Here is a 22,012-nt window from a genome sequence, read left to right as displayed (position 1 = left end):
TCACATACTTCAACTATTTCAGATGAAATACACATAGCTGGAAAGCTTGACGCATGTTTAGCATTAGAAATATGCATAAACGCCATGCGAAACTAAGACCTAGCTTACAGTTCATATTCAAACTGTGCCAAGGTTTAAATGGAAAGGTAAACTATTACTGAATTGCTGTTCCCAACTCATCTCGGTCTCATTGTTCAAACCACCAGAAGCAGCACTGAACTGCTCGGAGCCCTCTTCTCACAGCTTTGTTCTAAAACAATGCTGGAATCATGAATAAGCAAAACCTGTGGTACTGTGGTGAGCAAACACCACAGATAGGATATTGCAGACATATCACTCCTGACAGGGCTAAGCAATAGGTGATACAGATAAGTGAGGTTGGAATAAAATATGATTAAACCAGTCTTTTCCATTCTGTTTTGATTTAAGAGTACAAAGTGCAAACTATTCATCTTCTGCCTAGAAGCAGTAAATCAACTGATAAAGAAAAGTGAGAAGTAAGTGGGGTGCCAAGAAAATCAAATCATCACGTGCTGGTAAACTGCTTATGTAAAGCAGGAAAATAGGATTAAATAACGGTGCAGAAGTATTGGCCCGAGCGATCATCAGAGTTTACATAGGCTTAGTATGGGCACAGAAATTAACATCAATTGTGGCCGCACCGCCACGAGGGACAGCCACCGTGCTCCCCTGCTCAGCATGGAGAAAAGGCACCTGGGTTCTCCTGTGGCTCCAGGAAGGTGATTATAGCCAAAGCGTATTTCTATTCGCTGCTGGCTTGGAGGTCAGTAGTGCTCTAAGGTGGAACCCACCGCTGTAGGAGGGTAAGCCCAGGTAGGTATCACCCAGCAGGAGACCCAGGCACCTTCCCTTATTCTCACTGTGTGAACGTAAGGGAGGAAGGAAAAAAAGCAACAATTGTTTTTGTTTTTTTTTCCAATCCCAAAACAAATACATATATAAACCAACTTAATTTGGGACTGAAAATATATTATAATCCAAAGCCATAAATCCATTTGCTTTCAAAAATATGAATTCGCCACGTTTGGTTGTGTCTGATTGTCTATGCTGCAATAAATAAAAACAATCTCTTCACAAAGTGTTTGCCAGATCTGCAGATAGGTAGGTTTTTACCAAAAACAAACGGTAATTAAAAATGTTCCCATCTCTATCAGATGTGGCAAAGGACCCTTCCAGGAATAGCTTGCACATCACTACAGAAAGATCAGCCCCCTGGTGCAAAAACCACGCTGGATCCACGGAACTCCTCTCACCTCACACAGCTGACTTGTCGGGCTTTTAACCCTGACTGCCTGATGCCAGCAGTATTTACCATGTCCCAACTTCACTTGCTCTGCCCAGGTGATGAGTGGTCCTTCAGACAAGTTTATCCTTTGCAACCACAACGCAGCCCATGCAGCTCGCCCTAGGTTGGGAATTACCAGGTGGTTTTCTTGTGCTCGTTACAACACAATGCAGAGCTGCACTCACCCAACCTGTGGCACGCAGCCCCTGAAGCCTGACAAACACCCATGCCCAGCACCACTTCTATTTCTGCCCACAGAAAGCTCCTCCCCTCTTCCTCACAGAGTATTTAAGAAAGAATTAAATTGGAAAGTCTGAATGCTGCAAGAAATGATACTGCTTTGTTCCTTCCTAGAAATAATGATTCAATTAAACACACCGCCTCATCCCGTGGTGCTCCGGATTCACTTCTGCTGGCGTGAGGTCGTTGAATGCAGACAGCAGCACAGCAAAACACAACATATTTTAAACTTGTAGGATGAGAAAGTCTTAGTGTTTAAATGAAATCATTATACTGAGGGTAGGCTGTAATACTGAACTACTGAGGAATACACTACGGAGCCTCCCGAGGAAGGATCAATGTGTCAGCCAGGAAGGGATGGAATCACGAGGCAGAATTGGCATTCTTTAGAGAAATAACAAGGCAAAATGAGCTAGAAACAAGCTGAATGGGTGAAATGAAGGGGATAATCCTGCGTTTTTCACAAAAGCCTACAAGAAGATTAGTTGCTAGCACCAGCTATATTCTTGCAGCACAGTGGTTAAGGAGTGCTTGATGAGCAATGGGTAATAATTCTTCCTTCACCAATACTGTAAATCAGTAATAACAACAGAAATCCCTGTACCACCACTACCTCAACTCCATGATTAGCAATACGTTTTGCATCTGGATTTTAACTACTTCACAAATGAATGATTTGATCTCTCAGTGACAGCTGGAGAAACTGGGCCTGGTTGGGTGCAGCAATGGGGCCACACATCAGTGCTGGCAGCCACCACCGCGTCCCTGCCCAGCGCAGCACAGGCTCGGCACCGGGTGGGCTCATCTCCCAGAGCGGCATGGACACAGCTCTCGGCACCACAGAGAAGAGGAGATGAGGCCACAGCCTCTTCCTCGAGGAGGCAGGAAGGGAGCCGGTCTTGGCAAGTGCTGTATTTTGGATAATCCCTCAAGGCTGGCGCAGCTCAGCATGCAGCCACCTCGCTACGGGAAATAAACGGGGTATGACACAGTTCTCAGCCCATTCCCTCTGACAAGATACAAGAAGACTCTCAGTTGACTGAGTTAGACCATAAGGAGTAAAGCTGGAGAGACCTTGCCTCGGGCACTGCCTGACATGACACCTGATCTGCTCCTAACACTGAACAGAGGACCTGGCCACCTCTGAGAGGTTTCCCATCATTGCACCTTCCTCCCCCGTGCTCACTGCAGAACCTCACACGTTTCCTACAGCTGCGTTTTGCAGCTGAAGTGAAGTTTTCCTGAGACTGACAGGCTGGGAAGGCAAGCAAGCCCCCTTCAGGTTTGTAAATCCAATGTCATTTGCACAGCAGGTCTGTGAAAAAAGTATTTCTTCATGCTGTTTCACCTGATGCCAGCAGTTACAGCGGCTAGGAAGAGAAAGAGGGAAGAAACAGAAAGCATGAACCAGAAGGGCTCGGAGAAGTTAAAAACCCTGCGTCTACTAGAGGAAACAGCATTAACATGGATATGAAAATAACTGCACCAGATCTTAGTTCAAAGGGGTTCTTTGCTCCTCACAAAGCCAATTACACAGAGCAAGTTAATTAGTTCCACCAGGCAGCAATCTGCACGAAGCAGCAGCCCTGGCTGACGGCTGAAGCACTGACCAAGGACTGGTGTGCCAGAACCTGACTGTGCACACGTGTGCAGATCCAGGGAGGTAATTTAAGAGCAGTAACAACCATAGCATCTCTAAAACTCATATCACATTGTTGCATGTAAATGCATGCAGCTTCCACGCATTACTTTATTTTCCATAGTACCCAAGCTGTAACCTGTGCATGATTTCCAGATTCATTATGTTCCCACACGGTCTCCTTGTACAGATGGACCAAGCCAGAAGCCTTGTGTTGCAGGAAAGCCACAGAGCTGTGCTTCCTCGCATCATCCCTCCTGAAAACGAGCAGGAAGCAGCAAGGAAGCCGTAGTCCCATCACTTCACCAGGTAACGTGAGCTCAGAAACCCCTCTGACAACCCTTCCAGGAGTGTCCTCAATGCACTAAGTTTGCAGCCTCCCCCAGAGAGACTGATGTTAGGGCGAGCACCAGCTAATCCTAATGCACCGACCGAACGCTAACCTACAGTCACAGGCCTGGAAAACTGGGAGGCTGTAACATGGTTGGAGAAGGAGGTGCTGCCACAGGTGCTCTACAGCTATCAGCAGAGACTTTTGCCAGCAAATTGTCCAAGGCACGTATCCACTTCTCAAGGAGAAGGAGCAGGGGCTCGTGCCGCCAGCAGCACCCCAACCCACCCCAGGGCAGGCGCAGACACAGGTGAGCAAGTGTTCACAACGCTTGCACAACACTATAGGGGCAAGTGCTCATCTTCACACACTGTGCTGTCAGCAGGTGCGACGGAGCACAGTGGTGTTTCCAGTGAAGAAACTGGGGGTTTGGACACCGAACAGAGCTGTAAGGATCTTTTTCCCTTTCTGTATCCAGAAACTTCTGGTTGAATAATCCTATCCTAAAGCACGGTTTGTAGAGTACTTGGCATTAATTCCGCAGGCGTGTTGCCATGAGCATTCAATCACAGTGCTCAATTACACAGCAACTGAATGCTGACACCTACTGACACACCAAGCCCTCCGACTGCAGCAGCACTGCCGAGAGCTGACTGATGCGCATCACTCGGCTCCTCGCTCAGCACCAGGGCTGCACAGCTCCCCGGAGCAGGGAAGTGCCTGCAGCCCCCGAACAGCAGAGCTTTTCCCAAGCGTGTAAAGGAGCTGCGTGTAAATGCTTCGAAGTCACGCGCAGGATTACTCACGTAAGTATCTGCGAGTCAGTGTGGCATCAGAGGGGAAACCTGAAGAAACGTGGTGATTCAGCTACCGGAGTCATTCGACACTTCCATGACCTTTTGGGAAAAGAAATAATTTTTCCATTAGGTACGCATTCAAAGATGATGCCAGGACTTTGAAAACAAATAATGAAACACATTAATCTTATCATCATTAGCCTGGATGGGAACAAAACATCTGTTGATCTCAGTCCATAGTCCAGCAACTACACAAAATCTTTGCTAAATCAAGTCTTAGTAAAAACTTGAAAAATAATTTCAAATATTACTGATTTCACTGAGCGAGATTTAATTTCCTCCATATTGCACCACCTAAAGAAATGCAGATTTATGCAGAAGTATACATAAAGATAAAGCTAAGGAAGATTTACAGGGAAATTTGGGCTAGAATCTATGACCTGATTTCAGAGATCACTTAGGGATTGATAAATAGGGAGTGCATTGTTTCACGGGGTTGCCCTGACCCAGGTCATCTTTTGGCATCAGTAGGGTGCTGGAGCCATGTGTGAGAAGCATGAGCACCAAAACCACCAACCCACTGCTTCTGGATTACCGCTCTTGGGCCACTGTATAAAGGAAATCAAAGCAGTAATAATGAATTATTATTATTATTATTATAGGATCACAAAATTGACTGTTAACTCTATCCCTTTTGGTTGTAAGTGTTGCTTCGGGAGAAAAAAAATGCTATTGTATTAACATCGAAAAGAACCGACTGCAATAATTATTTCATCTTTCTGTGCAAGTGTACATGAGAACTTCTGCAGCTGTTACATGGGGTTTTGCTATTATTACTGTAAACTGCAAACTCTGACACAGAAACACACACAAATTCCTTTTTTTTCCTTCTTTCTTGAAATAGAACAGGGAAAAAGCCCTCTGTTCTCTAACACCTCCTTAGCAGATGGCGATGAAGCTGAACACCTCCCACACCCAGCTGGAGGGGATGCCAGAGGAAAATTCCTCCCCCACGCCCGGCTGAGGAAGGCAGCACAGAGCAGAGGAGGTGGCGAGAGCCCCGCAGGGATGCCACGGGGAGCCCCCGCACCGCCCATGGCCCCCAGCTGAACAGCCTTCCACTTCAGCTGCTCTGGATCAGAGTTCTTCTTTCTTAGCTCCCTCCTGAAGTCAAAGCTGCTCTCCTCCTCTCCCTGCCTAGATGCTCAGCCCTTGCACAAGCACCCAGCATTATCCTTTTCCCTCTTCTCCTCTTGAGACTTCGCTCTTCTTCATGGGAGGGATTGAACTTCTCTGCCATTTGTCAGAATCACAAGCTTTTCTACAGGGAGACTTTTTTTTTTCCCCATGTAGTGAGCAGGACAGAGTTAAAAACAAAAATGTTCCAGATCACCACTCTGCTCAGGTCTTGCTTACAACAGAGGAAAGAAGAGGAAGAAGAGGAAGACTCCTGCACATGCTGCTGACAGCCCTGAACCTGCTGCCCAGACTGCAGCACCACCTGGGGAACTGGGTACCGTGTGATGGGTACCTACACTGCTGCAACGATTTTTTTTTTAATTTTTTTTTTTAATTACCCTCATCAGCAATTAAGTTTTAGCCATCAGGTCAGTTGAATACTCAGTATCTACTCCTAAAAATTAATCCAACATGAAAAAGCAGCATAAATTCAGAACTATGATTTAACACACTGAATTCCTGCTGAGGCTCGCTCCTCTTTTACGGGGAGCTTTCCTCTGGCTTTCTGAAGCATCAGTAAAGCAATGCCTGCTAGCTCTGAACTCCGCACGACCAAGAGAAGACCACATTCAAGTCTTCCCCAAAGCATTTTATTTATTTTACTTAGCACTCAGAATATTCTACATTCCATAAAGCATAAAGATATTTAAGCATATTATAACGTGTGGCTTTGGTAATAATTCTCCATGAACATAAATTATCCCCCAACATGAGCTGCTACTGTATTCAAGGAACTCTGCTGCAATCAATAATTAGAGACCAATTACAGGGCTTTAAGTGCAACATAAGATTTCTCCTGTGACTCGGGTGTCTCTATGCCTCTATTATCAGCATTTGTAAGTCCGGTAGTCTATCTTAATAATTCTTAATGTATGAATAGAAAAATGCCTAAGGCCTTATTCAATTCCCATTTATGTCCAAGGAAACCTGCCTGTTTAAATTATGCAGAAGTCCTATTTCTCCCAAAATGCCCTTTGTTTTATGGCTAATGTGTATTTGTACAAAATCACATCAGTCTCATTTTTGAAACAGGTAACCTAGTAATGCTGCACATTGATTCAGCTCTGACACCAATTCTGCTTTTATTTTTCCCCAAGATGTGATTTATAATTTTTTTCCCATTTCTTTATTAATAAATTCCAAAGAACAGCGAGAGTATTGGCAGGCCCCTTTCTCAAGAGTGACCACGGGCCTACCGTGATGGACGCCTTCATGTTTCAGCCTCGCATTCAGCCTGGGACTATTGACCGACTCCTCTGGAGGCATAAATCAAAACTTTCTTAGTGCCACGGTCTGCCTCACTCTTAATTTCTCATTAGAGAAGTTTAAGTGGACTGGGAATACTGGAGGATTGAGCAACATACATTTGGCTGTAGAGATATTTTTTTCCTCTTTAGTTGAAAACCAGGTTTGTCAGCTGCTTGAGCCATGACCACCACTTAACCCTGGGTACCGATGTCCTTTTGCCTCATTTTCTGTCATGGATATGGGAATTTCTGTGCTCTGTTAATGTGAGAAGCAGCCCTGAAATTTCTGTAAATTCATATATATATTTTTTTTTATTATTATTATTTTTTCCATGTGTAAGACGACAACCTTACCAGATTGTAACTCTAAGATATTGTAGTTGGAGCTAACTGCTCCTCAGACTCCAACAAAAAAAAAAAAAAAAAATAGTTTTGGGGCTCACTTTCCAGTAATACATACTATTTTCAGAGCGGTGGTTTTGAATACAAATGCAACAACTTCTGAAGAAAAGTGTCTCAAGACGTAATTTAAATACAGCATAAACTGGTACAAGTCCAATAAAGTTTCTTCCTCCCACAACACAACCAGTCACGCAATAAAGCTGAAGCACACAAACGATGCTGCCTACCGTTAAAAAAAAAAAATTAAGATTGCATCACTAAATAGCCTCGCCTGGAAGGCGCACACACATTTCAATAGAAGAGCAGGCCATGAACTAACAACCTTGGCAAATGCCACCAAGTTTGGTGAAGGGGTACATCACATTTCGGGGGTGCCATTTTCCTGCCCGAAGAGGAGAACAGCAGCAGCACTCCCCACCACGTCCCATGGGAGACTGGAGCTGGAGCCTGTCTCCTGCAAGCACCCGAGCCGTTTCGCCCAGTGAACACAGAGGGAAATGCAGTCAGGTGTTTTTCCTTGTACTGGGCAAAATACAGGCCGTGCACTGAATTCACTGAGACTTGTATTTAACATTCCTCGCAAAAAAGACATTATTTCAAAAACGTGCATCTTGAAAACACCATTATATTGCTCAATCCAGAAGCCAAATTTCTTCTGTACACACACGGCAGATCCAGGCAGAATTAGTCGCACAAACAGAGATAACGAAACGTACAAAACAAGCGCTGAAAGCACGACCAGCGCCTGTGTGCGTAGCAGCGGGGCACCGGGCGCCAGCCTGGGCCATGGGGAGCGCTTTGTTCCTCCCTGCTGCAGAACCTGGCCCAGGCCGTACAACGGCAGCAGCCTGCGCTGCAAGCAGGCTTTGAGGAATACAGTTGAGGAAATGATCAGTTTTACTGTGTCTGTGGGGAGGAGGAAAAAAAAAAAAAAGAAATAAAAAGGGATGAGAAAGCAGTTCCAGAAACAGTGCCTGAGGGGCCAGCAGAGCTGCTGGAAAGTGTCTGACGTGTCCTGGGACTAGGGAAGAACAAGTCTTCACAGGGATGCAACCTAAAGTCCACAGCAGATGCAGATCACAGATTTTTGGGAAAAAGGGAAAAAAAAAAACCAACAAAAGATCAGTTTACCTTTGTTACAGCTCTTTAAGGAGAAGAAGAAAGAGTAGGACACAAAGTGTCAAGGCACACACACCCATACACACCTTGGTCTGCGGGCACAGTATGGCACAGCAGTGACATTTTATGCAGCATGGTCAGAAATTCCACTGCCCCATTGCTAAGTCAAGTATATTTAACACATCTGAATGATTTTAGTCAAAAAAAAAATCAGCTGTATCACAGAGCCAACGGAAGTTTGTTTTTAAACAAAAGGTATCATTTGGTTCAAAGTTACATTTCTAACAAAACAAAAATCACAAACTATGGGAAAGCATATACTCTTGTCCCATTTCCAAATTAGTTTTCAGCAACTTATATTTTTCTACAGACCCAAAGAAGACGAAAGCAAAAGATAGTGAGTTTCCCAATCCAGCACTTGTGACTAAGAGGCCTGGCCCAGTTTAGCCATCGGCGCACACTGGTTGTGCTAAGAAGGGTTAGTCTAGCCTAATAAAATGCTTCTTTTCCTCTCCTTTGAGCCCCACGTTTCAGTGCAGAGGAGTGAGCTTCCTGTTTGCCATAATGGAAACAGGAGAGAGCTGCTACGCCTTCCCCCAGAAGCTTTCCCAGACAATTGCACAACCTCTGATACAAGCCCTTGTATGACAACAAGGTATTAATTCTTTTATTTCTGCTTTGGAGCAGACAAATAAGGGTTTGAATAATTCAGGAAGATGATTCTCTAAGTCATTTTTAATTTCTTTTTTATGGGCTTTTTCTTACAAAGGATACTGGAAGTCAAAACACCTAACAGACCTGCTGTCTTCTCTAAATTACGCTTTGCACCTTCTCAGCCACCTTTGCTTATCTGTATTGTTCCTGGGAAAAAAATGCTCATTTACTGACGCCTGTATCTGTGATAAAGTGTGATTGAAAGCTTAGTATGTCAGATAAAGAGCAGTTATCACAGCTTGATTTTGAGCTTGGAATTATACTGTATAATATCCTCTCCAAACAACGTACCTTTAATATGAATTTATGAATGGTCTTTGCTAGATCTGAGGATAAACTTGCAGTAATAGGAAAAAAGTATATAAGCTGACGGACGGCCTATCATTGATGAGGGTTAGATACATTTATGTTGTACTGGGAGTTTCATGGATCAGGAGAAATCCCTTTACACTGATTAAATGTCAGAGATAAATGTCTTCAATTTTCAAATAATTTATCCTTCTTTCCTTTCAGTTTCAAACCAGGGGAATTGAACTGATCAAGACCAGAAGCACATTAGTATTTTCCATATAATTACCTAGGGGAGTGGAAGAAGCCTCTAAACATCATTTCTAAGCAACAGTGTCCTCTTCAGCCTCATAGCTGTACTCCTGTACAGGGAGGGTGCTCTACAGGACCTAAGCACACAGGTAGGAAAAGAGTTTAAATATTCATAGCTGTCATCATACAAAAATCAAACCAGCAGCATGGTGGCCCACCATGCCTCAGAAAACTCAGGAGAGCATTGTCGCTAAAGCAGCTAATTCAAAATGCCTAGTGCAAGAGGAATCAAGCAATTATGCCTATGTAGTATGAAGAGAAAACAAACACATTATATCTCCTGCAAGTAATGGAAAACTACAATTCTTTTCTGTGTTCCTTCCAATGATGACTCAGCCGCCAAATTATATATGCCGATCCCATAAATTGATACGTCTCCTTTGGAAGTAAAGAGAAAGCAGGGGTACCTTTTTACAAGGGAAGAATATAATTTCATAACAGTAGTTTCTTTACTACCTCATTAATAACTTAGCTCTCTACAAGAATACAATACTGCAGTGTCGCTTTTGTAGCTGTGACAGTACAAAGATAATAGTGAGGAGAAGTTTGCAGGGAAAGAAACTATGTTTTGTTAGACCAGCTGATGTAGCTAGAACAAAGGGGTAAGTCTTCAGGCATCCAAGTCTTCTGGGTTTTGGTTTGTTTTCTTTTCTGATTTACTAGATGTACTACCCTTCTCTTTGCTTAAGAATTTGTAAGCGAAGAACTGAACTCCAACCTTTGGTAGATCACTTGTGCGTGACATGCCAGGGTTCTCCCCAAATCCAGGAGTTAGGGAAATTACAACCTTATTTTAAATGATTCTTCCACGCACAGTAATAAACCAAATCTTTAGATTGGAAAACAAAGGGTTAATTTGGCTTAATATATGTTCGCCGCTGTGTGTTCAGACTCCTATTATTATACCTTCACCATAAGAACAGAAGTATGCAAAAGCAATTGTGAAATCCGTTTCAGACTTAGGCATTACCTTTTTAATTGATATTGAGACAAAATATTTCACTGTAAAATCATCGTATCTTTTGGGCAATTTCAGTTTTTTGTTCTTTGACAAAAAGAGGTACACGAAATCTTTTTAGATTTTTAGACAAAATAGCCATAAATCTACCATTTATTAATTTCCAATATTTTTAACATTATTCGCAATCATCCAACCCTCACCTGAAGCTATCACAAAGATTGCCCAGGATTGCTGGTAGAAGTTCACACACTAAATTTAAGATTCGTAGGCCAAATCCACCATTTCCCACTCAGATTCGGAAGCTCCAACTCCCAATTTAAAACCTCGTGGCTGTCGCTGATGACGTGGTTAGGCGACGTCTGCACAACCCCCACTGCGCGTTGTGTCATCCCTGGTGGGCAGCCCGCCTGCGAGGACGGAAGCGCACCCTCCCCACCCAGGCACCGCTTTTTGTAGTTAACAGAAGAGGATCACAGATGGTGTGTAGAAAAGGCTGAGGGGAGGAAAAAAAACCACCACACACACAGAACAAAGGGAGCAAACAGCTCGCTATGTCCACTGAGAAAAGAGTAAGAAGAATTATCAGACTATGCACTTGGCAAAGTTCTCCAACTGCAAGGACAGTCAAGCTCTGGACAGCAAATCCATCAGTGGAGAGGCTCTTTGATTGCTTGAAGAAGCTACGCAATTATCAGTTAGGAGCAGTTTTAAGGTAATTTGAGTGAAAGTGAGAAAGAAAATCCACATTTCTTAACGACAGGGTGGGTATAACAAAGTATACTTCTGAAACAGTATTTATCTGTGATTTTATAATCACAACTTAAGGCACAGAAGATGCATAAACATCCCCAAAAAGCCTTTTCTAATCTTTTGTTTTTTACATTCTGTGCCTCAACTTCCACGACAGTTAAACAAGGTTAATTTATTGAGTGCATTGCAAGGGTACTGTGAGTACAGTTACAATACTGCAGGTACATTAGCAAATGACTTCTTATTGAGATGCTCAGATATTGCATTAATAGAATCTGACATCAGATGGAGAAAAACACTGAAGATCCAGAATTTTAAAAAGGAGGTCATGAAGCCTTGAGCAAACCCAAGACTACACGAAAGCTCGACAGCCCCACTCTGTGAGCCTCCTTAAGAGTTGTGGCCTCCTGACACAGATTTACATACTGATCCCATACAGGATATTTTCCTTCCCTGGAAGAGGAGATAAATTTATACAACCATAGAAATACAGGACTGAGAGGTCTACCAGGAGGTCACCTAGACCATCTCCTCTATACTGCAACAAGAAACAAACCATCTTGAAATTCAACAGGGAAAGAGTTTTCAGAGCTTCTACTCAACAACAAAATGTGCTTCAAACTTTGAAAGCCACGAACTCAGAACTTCTGTGAAGCTTTCTTATGGCTCTGAATACAATTCATCATCACAAATAATATTTTAGGATTATCTGACAACTGGAGAGTATTTACATTTATACACAAGAGAATAATGAGTTCATACAAGTGGTCATAGTTGACTGAACAAAATAACCTCAGTCAGGTACGTAATTAATCCTTTTATTACTCTGATGAATCAGCTGCTCTCATATGAAGCAAAAACACCCTTCATCATTATTTTGTTCTGCAGAGCAGACCACATTGTTTGGATGGCACATTCAAATGGAGATCAAGTACACTCACCTACAATTTAGAAGTTACATCCAAATAATTCAAGCACTTTTTTTCCACCTAAGTAGAATTTCATAAAGTAAAACCTGCAAAGCATGGATGTTTAGTGCTTCCTGTTTGCTTGCAGAGGTCAAGCAGTCATCTAACCTGTGCATTTCCAATACATGAGACATTCTCCAAACTTTTTGTTGCCAAGAAGTCAAGATGCTCATAGATGCAGTTGGAAAAACAGGAGGAGCCCGGACAAACACTTCTACTGATGGCTGACGTTACTTAACAAAATAAAAGGAAAATGTTTTCTGAGATCTTTTTCTCAGCAGTGGGACTATGTTACTCCCATCCACACCCAAGGAGGAAGGAAACAGTTCTGGAGACAAGGGGTAAGAGGAACACACGCAGGGACACGTGAGCCAGGAATGGGAAAGCCGTGGCACAGCACAAGTGAAGACAGGAAAACAACAGGGAAACATCACTGCAGGTAATAAAAGAAAAGTAAGACAAAAATAGAGCATCCCTTCAACTATTCTCCCACTAAAAGTGGTAACAAATACCATGAAAATACCTGCTTTAATTTTGCAATAAAATATCTGCTGTGGTTACTACAGCCATCAGATGTAGGCCAGGGAGAAGAGAGTCATCAACATGCTATAATGCTGTCCTGATTATGAAACCATTTTAGAGAAGTAGCACTGAAAACTTCCCAACACAAACAATTTTCTCAGGAGTAGCCATAGTAAACATACCTGGGGGTTGAGAGGCAGCAAAGTGAAGTTAGATTTATATTGCAAATCTCAAGTGGACACTAGCAACCCAGTGGTTTTCTGCTCTTTATTTCCTCCAGTCCTTTTTAAGAGTCTTTTCATGGAGAATAGACACTTGCATTTACAGTAAGGTCATGAAAAAAAGAAATATGTGTTTTAAGTTCATTCTTCTCTGGCTTAGGCAAGTCTCTTCACATGTTGCATCACTGAGCATTTTCTCCTAAAGTGCCTACCAAGCCTCATCACCAGCACAGTAGGCAGCCCTGTTACAGGGACAGCTGTACACAGATGGAGTGGCTGGAGTATCAAGTCTTGACATGTTTTATGAGTTAATTTGGTGTTATTTAGTGCACTGCACAGCAGCACTAAATCTTCACATCCTTTTTAGTGCTGTAAGTAATGCTTTAACTTCTGGGTAACCGTACAAGCTGGTGTTAATCCCTTTATATTTATTTGTTTAATACACGGGGGAACTGCAGAGTACATTCTTTGTAAAGGATGTGCATCTTAACTGCGCTGCAACCACAAGAAATCTAAGCAAACTTATTAAGCTTTTTTTCAAGGCACTTTTCCCAATCAACTATAGGTAAGACAACAGGAAATAAGTGAAAAATAAAGACCAAAACCCCCGAATCCATTAAGAGCTCTTGCTTTAGGGATGGCTATTTTATTTGACAACCAGATTAACAGCTTCCCCACTGAGCACACAGCATCCCTTGTCACCTAAAACCCATACATGCTAAGGGAGAGGCAGGGTAACTCCTGGATCTTCCCCTGCCTTTCCCTTATCCAAAAGCACCAAGGACACTTCCCCCTAAAATTCTCTGATCTGAGGTAAAATAAACTTTAAGATGAATATGAATTAGTATATGTCAGTAAGAACACACATCACGGTAGGTGTTAGTTCAGCCTGTCTGATCAGAACACTACCAAGCGGCACACAAATATCCTGTGTAGCTCTAACTCATTATGCTGCACTCCTAATAAATGATACAAATCAAGTAACACTTGATGAATCACAGAAAATGTTCTTAAACGTGAACTAGCAAAGTCTATAAATACTACAAAAATCTCTCTGGCATTTAACTATGCTGTTTGAAGCTTCAAGTCTGAAGTGTTCCCTAAGCCAAGGAATATTGGATAGATGGACTAACAGATGGACAGAAAGGTCCATCCAGTACATTATCAGCTGCCATCCCGAGAATGGCAGGCAGCTATTATAGCACTCAAAGGAATTTTCCACCCATCTGTTCTTAATAAAACTACATGATGATGTTCTGAATCTAATCTTTTTTAGTTCCACTCTTCAATGGCATAACTGAAAAGTTTGTCCTGAAAAAACACAGTTTACAGATTGTAAGAAACTCATGTCACTACTGCTGTTTGTTCCATTAAACTCTCCCCCTCCCCTTTTCTAATTTATTAGTAGGAGTTATTGCGCTTGAATAATCTCAACAGAACAATTTTATTGTTCTATTGCTAGCAGTGAAAGTAGAGAATTGTTGTTCAGTGGCATCAGTCTTATATTGGGGAAAACGTTGATGAAATTGCCCAAGAAACCATAGCACATCATGCATTTAATGGTAAGTGGATTTTATACTCTGCAGGAGGTTATCACTAAACAGGGGAGAAGCGGTTACACATCTCCTGCTACACGGGGACAGCAGCAAAAAAGGGCAACACGGCTAAACTTGGCTGCTGTTACCCTGTTTGCATATGGGTAGCATTCCTACACCCATAATCCCCTGTGAAAGGGTCTTGTAGCCAAATTTACCTCAGTATTTCTCCCATTTTGCCTTGGATCCCTGTTCCTTGAAGCAGTTGCTGAGCTTGACACATAATCAGCAGAAACATGGTACAAGAAAACACCAGTAACCTCAACAATCCTTCAAAAGCTTTGGAAAATGCAATTTTCTCTTAAAATACACTGGAGGTATCACTGGAACAGTTCAGGACAAGAGGAAAGTTCATACTGAGCCTATAAGTAGGGAGGATTTCCCCAAGAATTTCCCTTCTTTTATTTCCTCTGTGCATGAGGAAGCATATTCACATATGTAAAACCCTAGACAAGTCTTCCAAGCAGACTCATCTGCAACCATTAGGTTCTCACAGATAAACTATTCTCCAGTTAGAGTAACAAGAAGCAGCACCGTTATATTTTAAGTTCTCTCTTCAAGCCAATCCCACAATCAGCTGGTGCCTGTGACCACGCAGGTTTCCCAATGGCTGTGAGCAGCAGCATCGCTCCCTGCTCAGCCAGGTTCAGGTGAGCTTTTAGCATCTGCCCTTTGATCTGAGATGCAAATCCCATCCAATTTGTCTTTTCTGAAGGAGCGAACATGATTCTACAAGCATTAAAAAAAAAAAAAAAAAAGACCTCACCAGCGTGCTGGAGCCCATTCTATACTACCGAGACCACGCTATAAATAAATGCATTAAATGGATTTATCAGAGCTTACCCAAAGTTAAGCAAACGTAAGAATTTAAGCTAATACTAGCTTCCTAAAGAGCATCTAGCGATTAAAAACAGCACCACCAAACCGAAAGCAGCCTGCTGTAAAACCAGGAGCAGGTCCCTACAGGCAGCAGTGCCTGCCGTGCCCCCAGCAGCCAGGCTGCCCTCAGCAGCCAGCCCCGAGGAGCCCTGCTGCAGGGGGACACTGCTGGTGAGAGCACCACTGCACACAGCGGGTTTTAGGGCTTGGTTTGGGGGGGAAGAGGGAAGCTCTCCCCCCCCCCAGTATTATCTTAATTAGTCAACTAATTTCTGTCATATCTCACTATACAACTGGAGAGTGTTTATTAAGTTCAGTGTCTTCAACTACTTATTTAAATCCGGGTCATGCACACCACAAAAAATATGAGTTTATTGAGTGCAATTTAAGGGATGTAATAACCACATGCCTTCATTAAAGAAAAAAGCCATTAAAATATATTTTAATTGAACAATTAAATTATTTACTTGCTTAATAGACAGTGCTAGACTTAAATTTCTTAGTTAAAGTCCTTTATAGGAAGAAGAAACTTTTAGCCTGCTTTTTATAGACTTTCATGTTTACTCCTGCAGTACTATTAGGAGACCGGATGAAAGAATGCTATGCCAGTATTGAACTGGAAACTGTTATTGAAAATACCATGTATGATTAGGAAACAATTACGAAGGGAGAATTATAATGCTTATGGAACATTTTCAAAGACAACATTCATAGGTATTAAGTTCCAGGGATAAAGAAAAAAAACTGAATCTCAAAATCTGCTAATGTTCCAGTTACATTAAAATAAGAGAAGCAGTACACTTGCACATGGTTTTTATACTGAAGAACTAGTCTTTTTTTGTGAACCTTCAGGCCTCATGCAGAGCCGTTTCCATCTCCCACAGCCCCCGAGATGCCATCGAGCCCTGACGGAGCCAGGGCTGTGTAAGCGCAAGCAGCCACGCTGCACCGTGGCGCGGGAGGAAGGGGATGGGGGCAGTTTCCCCTGGTAACTGCAGGGAAAGTTAGGGAAAGCAGGATTTAACTGGGTCAGAACAGGAGTTAAACTCTGCAGAGCTTAATTCACTAATTGCATCTCCAGCATTTTTAGACGCAGAGCAAATAGATTTTTTCATTCCCACCCCATCTCTTGTTCTTCCGACTCATTCTGCTCACAGGAGCTCCTCAGGTTGGCCCCTGGGCTCAGGAAGGTGCAGCACAAGGCAGCGAGCATGCCTTTGGGAGCTGTCCTGCTGCCCCAGCAGGGCAATGCTGGGGAACCACAGCCCTGCAAGCACCTGGGGCACGCAGCGGCCCCAGCCCAGGACAGCTGCATTCGCATTCCCCAAGCGGCACCGACCCAGGGAGGACAACCGCTGCCACTGCTGGGCTGCTCCGCGACAGCAGAACCACCACGGGACCTGAGCCCTGCAGCTCTCGGCACCCTCCTCTCCTGCAGGCCTTTGAGCAGTGAGGACAAGGGGCAGGGCGGCAGCACCACGTCGTGCAGCCGGCAGAGCGCCCACTGTCAGCACCAACCCCAGCGCAAGAATCATGGATTCAAAGAGACGCCAAAAACGATCGCGGAGGTGACAACCAGAGATGCGAACTGGCATTTGAAACAGGACAGAAGTACACAAACAGACCCGAAGTGCAGCTTCTGCTAATAAAAATGTCAGGATGCACTGCTCAAATTAGCTTGCTGTAGGGAGGTTATCAGCTCAACCTGGTTTTAACAAAATAATGTCACAGGAGGCAAACACAGGCGTAGATACCTCAAGGAATACAGAGGTAACCAGCAACACATATGAGCAGCTTTAAAGACACTAACCTTTAGCCAAGTTGGGTGAATGCTTGATTTGACTCTCAGCCCCAAATCAATGTGGAGAAAAAGATTACCTTTTGCTTTTGTGCTCCCTAAGCTTTACCCAGAGGAAAAACAAAATGCTCATTTTAGCTTTAAGTCTACATTAATTGCAAGCCAAAAACATGCATACAAAAATGTCATCTTATAAAGAATATGAAGCTGTTGAGAGGTAAACTATGTGATAAAAGACTGGTTCTAATTAGTTTTAATTAGAAACCTGCAGTAAATTTCCATGAATTATTTAAGTTCATCTTGGAAGATATGCAATTTTTAGGGTAGAAAAGAAAAAGTGGTGTTTTCCTCTGTATTCACTCTACTCTCATCAGCAACAGATACCTGATCAAAGGATCTTTTCCTGAATTGCCTATTACACAATGCTAAGACATTTCTCCAAAAAACAGCATACAGCAAGCATAACAGTGTGCATGCATACTGCTGAGATTCATGAGATGCAGAGCTGAATAATTTAGTTTAGGAAGATACATATCTATTTCTAGTCTAAAAACCAAAATAGAAATACAAAGCAACGCTACACCGGCAAGCTCGGTCCTACAACAGTATTTAATTCTGATGATTAGTAAGGCCCAGTGTAAATAGGCTTGGATTAGTCCTCTAGGATTCAAAGCATCAGCTGTTACGTTAGCAGATCCTGAGAGAAAAGGTGCTAAGTAAGCCATTGTTCTCATCAAGGTATGCAAAAGTGAAGAACTTTAGGATGCATGGGCTTAGATATTACATGTGAAGCTTTTGTATGTGATATCCAAGGATATGTGATACCACACATGGGACAGCATGAGCAGAAGACTAGTTTCCCTCATACAACCTTGTATAGGAGCCCACCTCTTACATGTGCCTGAAAATCCCACCTGAGGACACGACAGCTTTTTTCACATGCAGATTGGGTAGGTTCACAAAAGCCAACACCATGTGCAAGCTGGCATTACTGCATAAGCCATGTGTGGAAAAATATTTTCCAATATCACTATAACTACACAGGTGCAACTGCTCTGTTAATTTCTTTACATATATACATGTATTTCAGACATGATAACAAAAAAATACTGTTTTAATTTATCCATTGGAAACCCCAACCTGTCACTAACACCCATTGCAGTATTTTGCCTTCTCTTTCAACAGCAGCATCTCAATGTCAGCTGCAGAGGCTGAATGTACATTAGTGTTTTGATTAGAGAGAGCATGGATTTGAAACAAATCCTTTAATCAATCCCAATTACCAGATATTAATTCAATTCACAGCAGAGTTTTGGCGTACGCCAACTAGATTCCTTTAAGAGGAAATTTAATTAGTAGCTTCATTCCAGAAGTTAAAGAAAAAAGACTGTTTGGACATTTGGATCACATCAAAGCAGACACATAAGGTCTACGATTCTAGGCACATAAGATCCCAACCAGTCCCTGGTCCTTCAGGCAGCTTCGAATTATGTGCATAGCTTTGTCCTGGAGCCCCACTACACTCAGTGGAGTGAGCCATGCGTGGAGATGCATCCAAAGGTCAAACAAAAACTGATATTCCAAAATTCCCAGTGCAGCAGAAAAGGCTGGTGAGAGGTCTGGGTCCTCGGTCTTGGCCTCCCTGCATGCCCGTGATGGGACTTCCCAACCACCCCCAGAGCCCTCAGCTACGAAGAGGAGGAGCAGCCCAGGGGGCTGCTGAAGGATGCCTGCACGCAAGCACATCGGGCAGCCCAGAGAACTGCATGACACTGAGGCAGTGAGAGACCAGATGCCAAAAGCACCCCGACAGCCCTCACATGAGGGCATTACGCAGCTACTATTTTTTACTGCACTCATAACCCGAGGACCTGGCAGAGGTCAGCCTTGCTCGAGCGCGATGCCTGTTACAGACAGGCTGGCTGCTGTGGCCAGCACAGGTACAAATGGTTGTGACTCGCCCTTCCAACAAAAACCTTCTGTGCTTCACCTCTGACACTGTCAGCACAGACCGCTGCAGAGATCAACGGGAAATTACGCTCAAGTGTCGTCCAGAAGCAACAGCTGCCACAAAGCTCACCTCTGGCTTCGCGAAGAGGGCAACACTGATGCAACATCCCCATTTTGCAGACTGACACCGATTGCCTTGTGTCTCATCTCTGACTTACAAAGACGTCTCTGACTATAAAAAACAAACAACAGTGATAAAGGAAGTATGTGCAGAACAGAGGGTGCATCTACATCAGTGTTTCAGTTCAGCTGAGAAGTGCGCTTCTGCAGACAACTTCCTGATGATCCTTAATTACCACGCTTTGGCTCCTGTCTCGGAGCAGCCTCGGTGCATGAAGCAGATCGCCTTTGGCCGATGGTAAGCTGGAAAACACGCTCTAGGAGCGCATCCAACGAGCTCCTGCTAACAGGCTCTCGCTCCAGGGCACCAGACAGAAGCTGGCCCTGGACATCAGGTCCCTGCACACTCGCCACTGCAGCGTTTGTTTCACCACCTCCTGACACAGCCAGACTCGAGTGGCCTCCAAGAAAAAATACCAGAGTGAAATTAAGCTTTCACACTAAGTACTCTTTCTTTACTTTAGTGGTGCATATAATATAGCAAGTAAATAAAGAATGCAGCACTGATATGCTACAGAAAATTCATGAAGCTATGATGGCAAATGTGTCTTTGGTAGGTATATAGACACTACATGGAAGTGAAAAATAAATGCAAGTAAAAGAAAAGCTAATTAAGCCCAAATTAAAGGTTATTTACCTGCCTACCACACCACTCACCAATAGAGAATTAAATTATTAGAACAGAAAATCGTACATAATTTACCCAAATTCCACGGTAGTTTCAAGAAAGGTTTTAGAGCATCTGTGAATTGAAACCTCCACGTGAGCACGGGTTCTGTGCCAGAGGAACATTAACTCAGTGCCAGGTCCCTCACTGCAGTCAGCAACATAAAATCATCTTAGAGAAGGTAATTGGACATGAAAACACTATCTTAAAATCTAAGTGAGGCACGAGGGATTCCCGTTGGGCAGGCTGCAGCCCAGGCAGTTCTGCCACCCTCCTAGGGGGCTGCCAGTGAGCTCTGGCACTTGGCCTCATCAGCCCAAGTGCCTGACAGCAAAACCTTTAACAAACTTTGGTGAGCAAATGGTGTTTCTATGTGCATTGTTTGAAATTCTCTTTAGAAACCTTACAAGGATATTCCATCCCACTATGGCGTTCTATAAACCTGTTAAAACACAAGAGGATTGGCCCAGCTTTCACGGGAAATGTTTAAAAAGTATTTATAAAGTTTTAAGGGACAACCGACAGGCAATTATTCTTTATTACAGTGGATTCTCTTTCCTGATAGTTCACAATTTATATACTTAGATAAATCTAAATATTTTCCTAATTACTATTTGCAACAGGAATTGTATGATCAGTTGGATAATTGCTTTAAAATATGCAATTAAATTTTCATAATGTATTCATTACTCTCTTAATATAGTATTCTTGAAACATAATTTTCCATTGAGAACTTATTTCTATATTAATTTCCATAAGACAGTTTTAAATTAATATACTTTCTACTTACTATATAATAATTCATTTTCCATTAAATCAGAATGAGTAATTTGCAATGAATAACTTATTTGATGGGTTTAGTTTTTTTCCCTCTCCCCCCCCCTCATTCTTACAAGATAGAAAATATCCTTGTTCATCACTTAAGTTAATTCCAATCTCATCTGCAAGTCTTGAAAAATGTTATGAATAGCTTAAAACATTCAGGTTTATTCTTTTCTCCCCCTAACAACTGAGTAACAGAAAAGTAACAACCCTGTATTCAAAACAGTTAAGAAATTAAAACTTTGTCAATGAGACCAGCTAAATGAGCTGAATTCAACTACTCCTCAAATTGTGGTTTCCCCTTGACAAATTAAAAAATAAAACCAAAAACTCTTACACACCTGGGATTCTCAAACCTGATTTGGAGAGGATCTTCAACGGAAAGCAGAACCTTATGAAATTAATGCTTTGTATAAGAACAATTCATGAAAAATTGGAATTTTCATCCAAATAGGCATTGGAGAGAACATGTTGATCTACCTGACTGGACTAAAGCAGCGTGTTTCAGGCATCACCACTCTGCCGGTAATAGGTTGCAGCACCTATAGCAGCGGGGTTCGCTGCCATTAAGTGCATGTTCTGGCCAATATACAGGGGGGAAACTGTCACAGCATTGCCTAGAGCTGGGTCAAGATTTAATGTACCATACAGAAGATAGTTCTAAAACCTGCATAATGCCTGCAACTGTAAACTCTGCACACAGTCCAAACAAGCCTGGAGGCAGAGAGTGTGTTCTACAGCGTAAACACCAGACGGTCTCCACTTTTATAACCTACTATGTCATTTCAAAATACATCTAATTTAGACAGTGCCACCAAACTGCATAAAGAAGCCATATAAAAAGGAGTCAAGCAAAACAACCAACATATTGCTAGGTAATAAAAATCAGGATTAGTTTAGAAACCTCCAAGTAATACTGGAAAGATTATAATGAAATTTATGGATAAATATATAGGCTGTTGCTCATTAGTCCTAACCACTGCTGAATAGAGTTAACCTTACTTGATTAAGGTCATGACAATAAGTGCTACTATAAATTATTTCCAGAATTTTCCATATATCAAA

The 22,012-nt window shown here is 42.6% G+C and overlaps 1 long non-coding RNA gene across 5 annotated transcripts in view; it reads right to left on the bottom strand.

The window, feature by feature from the left end:
- LOC310880388 overlaps positions 1–22,012 on the bottom strand; it is a 125,100-nt gene that overhangs the window by 89,843 nt on the left and 13,245 nt on the right. For all 5 annotated transcript variants that reach the window (XR_014571661.1, XR_014571662.1, XR_014571663.1 and 2 more), the window contains one exon: positions 4,323–4,412. This is a non-coding gene — a long non-coding RNA (uncharacterized lncRNA). The remainder of the gene's footprint in view (positions 1–4,322; positions 4,413–22,012) is intronic.

The sequence above is a fragment of the Anser anser genome, assembly GCF_964211835.1.
Source record: "Anser anser genome assembly, chromosome: 12".
Classification (NCBI taxonomy): domain Eukaryota; kingdom Metazoa; phylum Chordata; class Aves; order Anseriformes; family Anatidae; genus Anser; species Anser anser.
The sequence above is the reverse complement of the archived record's forward strand: the minus strand, read 5'-3'. Positions and strand labels throughout refer to the sequence as shown.